We start from the raw sequence: 8,127 nt of genomic DNA, 5'->3' as shown, positions 1-8,127 counted from the left end.
TCACATGTCTCAATCTATATTTATAATAGTAATAAATAATAATAATAATATAATAATAATAATAAGAAAAAGAAATGTTGGTGAATTATCATCTGATCATCCGTCCAAGTTGAATCCATTTTCTGCCAATGCCTTTAATCACTGACTGAGTGGAATCTTTGAAGAAATAATTGATGGAAATGAAATCATTTTGGGGTCAACAACCAATGAGACATAGATACATAGACACCATCACCTCCACCATTTCCATTCCAATTGACTTCTCTCCATCATTCAAATATCAAAAGCCCCTAAAAATCTGGACATCAGTGTCTTTACTTTCCTGTCTAATTGCTGAAAAATATAAACCCCTCATAAAATTGGTCGGATCCGTTTTTTATTCTCCAAACTAGTCAATCAAGAAACAGTACCCACGTTTATAATTAGCTAGGCATGATTAATATCTATGTTCACTAATCGAATATGACTCAAACAACCTCAAATTCAAACCAAACCGAATTCGAATATTATGAATAACCCAACTTGTAATTTGAATTCCGCATAACCCATCTGATTCGAATAATCCGCTTTTGCATATATAATATATAGGTTTTGGGTTATGTCTAAGTTTAAAGATGTAATTTTTCTCGTTAAGAATTTTGTGTTTTTGAAAATTATTTTAATTCGGTTTATTTAAACAGAATTCTGATAACCTTATTTGAATCATGTTTGAAAATTTTATTCAATTTTAATTTAAATTTTTTAAATTCGAATTGTCCGAACTGGATTCGAAGAACACCCCTACTTCCCTAGCACTAGAGGGAGAGTGTTCGATTATATCATTAGTTTATGTTAAAGCCCAGTATTAGCCCACTTGCCTTGGGGTTTATCTTTTAACTTAGAGATTGTTTCTCCTTTGTGTTAGATACATGATCATGTATAATGTTAAAATACAACATACAAGATATATCATATCATATAATTTCTTCTTGTTGATTACATTTGGTTAGTATCATACCCTAATTGAATGTATACGATTAGTGCTATAAAACTCGAGCCTAGGCGGGGATTAATTGTTATGTGCCCCTAGGCCGATGAATTTTTTTGCTAATTGGCCCAATTAATTAGTAATTGGACCTAGTCAGCCTAAATCGAGTCAAACTGGACCAAATCCGCCCAGATCGGACGTTTTTTAAAGAAACAATTAATTTTTTTTAAAACTTTTGGAAGGCAACCGGGCCTGGTTTTAAGCCGTTAACCCCATTTATTGGTTTTTCTCATTAATTTGTTATTTTACGTGTAATTGTTTAAGTTTTAACTCATGTGAACCTTGAAGTATTTATGTGAACTTTTATATCTAATTTATCAAAATTACATATAAAATTTCAATCCGATTAATCCCAGCTAATCAAGATTAATCGCTAGTCCCTACCCCACCCCTCGACTAGCGCCTAGCGAGTTTTACAACCTTGCATACGATCCAACGTAACAATAAATGATAATAATAATAATAATAATAATAATAATAATAATAATAATAATAATAATCATGGGTTGCTTTCAAGATAACTAAGAGCTTTAAGATGACAGAGTTTCAAATAACATGAACAAATGGTGATGAGAAAATTGCAAAGATAAATATACTAGAGATTTGAACTATTTGTTTTTTTGTACACTACAGTTTAAAAAGGGTTGGAAAAAACCAATCAACCAACCGTTTATTTTGAATTGTATAGTACTGCGACTCGGGAAGATGCTAATGCTTTTGACCTAACTGGCCGAATGACTCTTCCTTGAAGCATAGGCTCTGTATGCTGCCATTACTACAACAGCTGTATCGGCTCCGACTGAAAATTTGTAGTAAAATTATATTATTAAAAAATACATACTTAGCTGAGCTCGAGATTCAAAAATTATTCACGAGTCGAGTTCAAGCTTGGGCTTGGGCTCGACTCGTTTGTTATCGTGTTTAAGGGGAAGTGATTTTTTTTCTTACCAGAAGCAAACATGAGGGAGCGATTAACAAGGCGACGATATTGCTTCATGTTTCTTCCATATTCGGTTTCCGGGACACTCAAATGACACCGTTCAGCTGCGTTTACAATTCTCCAAAAGATATTATTCATCTCTCTTTTCTTGACGCTAATACGGATGGGTGCGTCTATTTTCATCTCCTGGCAAATCTAGAGCAAAATTCAAGTGATTGTTAAATTAACATCATAAGACTTCAAAAATTATTTAAAGTTTTAAACAATAAAGCTTTAATTACTGCTTCTGAATCTCTGATTGCCATTGAGTAAGAATCCAAGTCATCCTTAAAAGCAATGAAGAGACATGGTACACCATAACCGGTATCTTCACCTCGCCTCGCTACATCCATAAGAAGTGCCGATGCTCTTTTTAACGAATATTCATCTGAACTGTAACAACCAATTAGAAGTTCTTTAAATGTTTTTTTCAGGCTTTTTAAACAAGTGTATGAACAGATAACATTTGTTTACACTAGCATGAAGCTTACCTGTCATAAACAAAAACCGCCACGTCACACGCAGCCAATGAATCTTTACTAGATAAAAACTGTTTGACGTCATCTTCTTGAATTTCATGCAATATAAGAGTCTTCTTAGTTCCCTGATAAAAAATGAAACTTGTTAAGACACCATTGTCAAGTACACGTATAAAATCGCAATTTTTAATAATAAATACTACCCGAAGTTGATCAACAGTATTGACTGTATAAGAATAATTGTCAGCTAAACCATGAGCATTTTGAAAAGGCCTGCAAGCAAATGTGTTTTATAAGATATAAATTCGGTTTAAAAACATTTAGAAAAACGTTTAAAGAACAAAAGATTTTAAAAGTCTACCTTCCGACAAACGAACTTAACAGGGTAGACTTGCCCGCGTTTTTGGGCCCAAACACAAAGCACTGATAAACATGTCTGTCTGATAGTTGTTTTTTGATATCTAAGGTTCTTTTCCTGGTAACACGGAGTGCTGTTTTAGGATCATTAGAGTATCCGAGGTATATCAGATAGGCTAAACTTTTCGATGGGTCCAGTAGCGTCATTAGGTCCCACTGCAACCATGAATTTCATTTGTAAACTTAGTAAACCTTTTAAATTTGAAAATGTGTGTATATATTTCAACGAACAAATGTCAATATAATCTATATTATATATAAACGAAAACATAAAAATCCTACGTGTCGCGATGTGGTCGCTCCCCCTTTTTTTGGAGTCACCAGATTTGCTTGATTTTTAAATGGAGGCTTCTCATGCATTTGACCCGAATTCATGGGGTATGGGTCTTACCAAACCCATATATTTCTTAAACGGGTTATAACATCTCCATAAATAAAAAATTATTCTCACCAAATTATTGATGTAAAAATCCTATAAAATACGTTAAACGAAAAATAAATTTTTTATTTATTTTAAAAAAGATATATATATTATTTAAATTAAAAAACCAATTTGATAGTAAAAAAAAATAAACGGGTCTTAGGTCTCATCATTACTAACTTTCATAAATATTATTTATAATTAAAAAACCAATTTTATAATAAAAGAAATAAACGGGTCTTGGGTCTCATCAAAACCATATAGTTTTTAAACCGGGTTAAAACATCTCATTTATTTGTCAAACAATTTATCATCAAACCATAAGTATATTATTAACTTTTATACAATAAAAAAATATAAATACAAAAAGTAAATAAATATTAGAACAAATAATATAAAACAATTTTATAAATATTATTTTATAATTAAAAAACCAATTTTATAGTAAAAGAAATAAACGGGCCTTGGGTCTAATCAAAACCATATAGCTTTTAAATCAGGTTATAACATCTCATTTATTTGTGAAACAATTTATCACCAAACCATAAATATATTATTAACTTTCATATATTAAAAAAATATAAATTCAAAAAATAAATAAATATTATAACAAATAATATAACACAACCCCCGTAATACGGGGGATAAAAACTAGTTAGTAATTATATATTAATACCATTTAAGTATTCAACTTATCACATGTACCTGAGCGAGAAAACCAGAAAGTCTTATATCCCCAAATTCGTTTCTGTCCACGCTATTCTGGAGCTTCATCCCAAGGACTAAAAAGAAAACATAATGCTTTAGAAATCAATATCTATCAGCTCAGAAGAAATGCTAACCTTATAATTCGACAATTGAGTGTCATAAGTCGTAATTCATAAACAAAGTATTAATATGAAAATACTTCAACCGAGCACTATAATAAGAACCAATTAAGGTAAACAAAAAAGTATGACTTGTCATGTGAATTTGAAAAAAAAACTGACCTTTCTGGTGCAGTTGAAAACAGCTCATCAAGTTCAGAATCTTGTAGAGCTCCATCCTAACAGGTGAACATGTTTACATATGAATTATATGCATGTAAATCAGTTAAAAGTTTCAGTATGTAACCTTTACTTCCAAGACATATAATAGAGACAAATAACTTCAAAAACTAAAAATAACAGGAGTTTACTAGTAACTACAATGGCACTAGTTACATCACAACATTATCAGCAGGGTAATGGGAGTTTACTAATTTCAACATATACGAGCAAAGTTACTAAAGAGCTACTGAAAAAGTTACTGAGTAAAGATCCTTAATGTAGTTAACAACCATTGAATAAAAACTAAGAATACTATGTGAAAGAAATACGTACATTATTAGAATCAAACAAACGGAAAACCCCTATAAGGAAGTCCACAGCTTCACTAGTCAACTCAACACTCTACATGAAAACAACCGTTAATCATTATTATTATCAATATTGAATATCATATAGGAAATGCAAAAAACAAAAAATTTACTTGTAATTAAAAAGAGCATAACCTGGTCAGGAGCCTTTTTAGATAGATCAGGAAGATTCTCTTTACGGAGTTCAATGTCATCATTGTAACCAAATTTACGCAAGACAGTCCACGTGGTCTCAAGGCGGCCTTTTTCAATAAACAGGGCATGAAGAAACAGGAATCCGGTTAGGGTAAGCCCACGATCATTGACCCCTTCCGGAACCCGCTCCTGCACAACTCTTTTAACCCCAACTATTTCAGCAGGTTGTAGAGGAGCATTGAAACACTTAACCTGTTATCGGAAAAAAGTAGCTCGTTATAAGAAGAAAGTATGAAACTTTGTTGTTATGGACTTATGGAAGATAACAGAAGAAATATTACCTGAAACTCATTCAACTCGCTATCATTTAATGCACTGTCCATATCATGATCACAAAGAATAAATATTCTTTTTAGTGCTCTTATGCATCGTGGTTTCAACGTTTGAGATTCTTGATCAAACAAGGGGGCTGTTGGATGAAGCACTGCTTTTTGAGCATAATAAAACACCTCAGGTATCTACAAAACAAGATAGAATAAGCTTGTGAATGTAATCACGAAACAAATTAGCGCTATGATGGAAAGGTTAAACTTTATGCAGCAAACAAAACTCCTGCATTTTAACTTCTCCGGACGCATTTTAACGTTTTGACTTTCTGTATGATCCATATATTTTGACCAGAAATTCCATTAAACAAAACACAAAACACAAAATAGCTTCAATATTTATGAAAAGGAAATTAATTAATACTGCATTAAGTAAAACATTTAAGTAGTAAAAGTACAGGTTTAACCTTGAGTAAAAACTGGCAATAACACGGAAAATCAAATAATCTGATTATCTCTTTACAGTAAGTAATATTATTGGACTTTATGTGTTGACAAAATTGCTAACTATAATAATTGATATTGAAATCAAACACAGTAACATACCTGGACAAGATTAGCTGCAGAACACTCTATACAAGTTTCAATCTCCCTAAACTGTTGCATTATAGGAGCCATCACCAGCTCTAGACTCACCGGAAACTGTTCATCACGCAAATCTAGCTTGCAACTAACCACAACCACCGGAGCCTTCACCTATACATATATACATAAATCTAAAGACATTAATCAAGTGTCAGAATCACCATCTGAAACAATTAAATGCATATAACATCTAATGAATAAGAAACCTTTAACCGACGGATTTCAGGAATCCAAAAAGTCTGAAGGCGATTAAGTGTTTCAGGTCTATCACAAGCATAAGTTATCACTACCGCATCAGCTCGCTTCAATTCCTCCTCCAACTTAGCTTTACCTTCCAAACTACATTAAAAAATCCTCACACAAAATTAACAACCAACACAAAAATTTTAACTAACAAACAACACTATAACTTAATCAAGAAAATAAATCATAACAAAACGCGTCGTTTTAAAAAAAAATCATTTTCGATAAATTGGTTAAATGGGTCGTTTGCAGGTCGACCTGAATTTAACTAACAAACAACAATATAATTTAATCAATTAAATAAATCATAACAAACCGGGCCGTTTTAGAGAAAAAAGTAAAAAAAAAAATCATATTATTTGTAATAAATGAGTTAAGCGGGTCGACCTGAATTTAACTAACAAACAACAGTATAATTTAATCAATTAAATAAATCATAACAAAACGGGCCGTTTTAGAGAAAAAAAGTAAAAAAAAAAATCATATTATTTGTAATAAATGAGTTAAGCGGGTCGACCTGAATTTAACTAACAAACAACAGCATAATTTAATCAATTAAATAAATCATAACAAAACGGGCCGTTTTAGAGAAAAAAACAAACAAAAAATCATTTTTTTTAATAAATGGGTTAAGCAGGTCGACCTGAATTTAACAAACAAACAACACTATAATTTAATCAAATAAAAACCAACAATAAAACAGGTCGTTTTAGAAAAAAAAAATCATTTTTAGATAAACCAAGTCGACCCGAATTTGTGTGTGTGCGGCTAAAAGTTGAAATCTTGAACTATGAATAATAAAATGTATCGGGTCCGTGTTACACATTTCAACCCGTCAACCAAAGCCCGCAACCCGCCAACCCGACACGATTGACAACCTCGATGCAGTATCTATGATCGTGACCGGAACGCCATCGGGATAATAATCCGCCGGAAGCCGAGTCAGCGGAAGAACCGGAGACACGCTTTCAGGAAAACTCTCCGACGCCGCCGCCGCAATTAAGCTTGATTTTCCGGTGCCCCGATCACCGACCACCGCCACGCGTACGGTACTCCGGCGACCGGAAACCGGTGCTCCGGTTACTGATCCACCTGACATTAATAAACAGCTACAAAAAGCAAAAATTAATAATTGATCGATTAATAATAATAGTGAATTAGAATTATGATACGGGTTTAGATTGATTGCATGATGGTGATCGGTGTTAATGATTATTATTTATTGTTTGTACAGCAAATGGAATGAAATCTGTTGATGGAGACTGTGCTAGGGGGTGGTTTGGGTGAATGGTTATTGTTTAGGGGGTGGAATTGTAAAGTAAATGTTTCTAGGGGGTGTTAAGTGTTAATATTTTTTGGTGATTCAAATAGCTAAATAACATGTGTGTTTAAATTTGTTGAAATATGTGCTTTGTTTGCGAATCGAATAAGTTCGGCTCTAATCGTTTACAGCACATCGGTTTTTAAGTGGTTCGGTTCGATTCGCTTACAGGAAATCGGTTTAGTCGAATTTTATAGATATTTTTTAATTTATGATATAATTAAGGAATATTGGATTTTAATAATCTCTATTAAATTATATTGTTCGATAATAATCCATATTCATTTTATCGCCACTGGCCCCCAATGGTCCCCGTTAAAAATGACTTAACGGCTTTATAGTTTTTCGTGAATTTTAAACCAATGTTTTAGGGCGTTTGATCGTTAGGAGGATACGAGTCGATTGGTGTAAAACTTAGTTTGAAATAATGCTTCAAAATGACGACACAATGCTTCAATTCGGGTGTTTGAACTTACAATTAACCAAAATTAAGTCGTTTGGATCATTGTTTCGAGCTAACTTTTACACCAATCGACTCGTATCCTCCTAACGATCAAAAGCCCTAAAACATTGGCATGAAATTCAGAACAAAACTATAACGCTGTTAAGTCATATTTAACGGGGGACCATTGGGGCCCAACTATTTTGAATTTGGGACCGCCAGTGGCTAAAAAATGAATAGAGATTATTATCGGCCAATATCATTTAATAGAGATTATTAAAATCCAAGATGTTTGC

At 32.7% G+C, this 8,127-nt stretch overlaps 1 pseudogene across 1 annotated transcript; it reads right to left on the bottom strand.

Annotated features, from left to right (window-relative positions):
• Positions 1 to 1,416: 1,416 nt before the first annotated feature.
• LOC143587876 (mitochondrial Rho GTPase 1-like) lies at positions 1,417 to 7,313 on the bottom strand (annotated as a pseudogene). The gene is made up of 14 exons (XR_013144986.1): positions 6,947 to 7,313; positions 6,032 to 6,164; positions 5,787 to 5,936; positions 5,196 to 5,372; positions 4,855 to 5,106; positions 4,685 to 4,753; positions 4,313 to 4,368; positions 4,029 to 4,105; positions 2,847 to 3,058; positions 2,689 to 2,758; positions 2,498 to 2,610; positions 2,249 to 2,399; positions 1,976 to 2,162; positions 1,417 to 1,826 (listed from the first exon to the last, which is right to left on the bottom strand). The product of XR_013144986.1 is annotated as a mitochondrial Rho GTPase 1-like (transcript).
• Between the last annotated feature and the right edge of the window lie 814 nt (positions 7,314 to 8,127).

Source organism: Bidens hawaiensis, unplaced genomic scaffold, assembly GCF_021521415.1.
Source record: "Bidens hawaiensis isolate Kalapana, Puna unplaced genomic scaffold, B.hawaiensis_p1.1 tig00035911_1, whole genome shotgun sequence".
In the NCBI taxonomy this organism is placed as follows: Eukaryota; Viridiplantae; Streptophyta; class Magnoliopsida; order Asterales; family Asteraceae; genus Bidens; species Bidens hawaiensis.
This window is presented reverse-complemented; position numbering and strand designations above follow the sequence as displayed.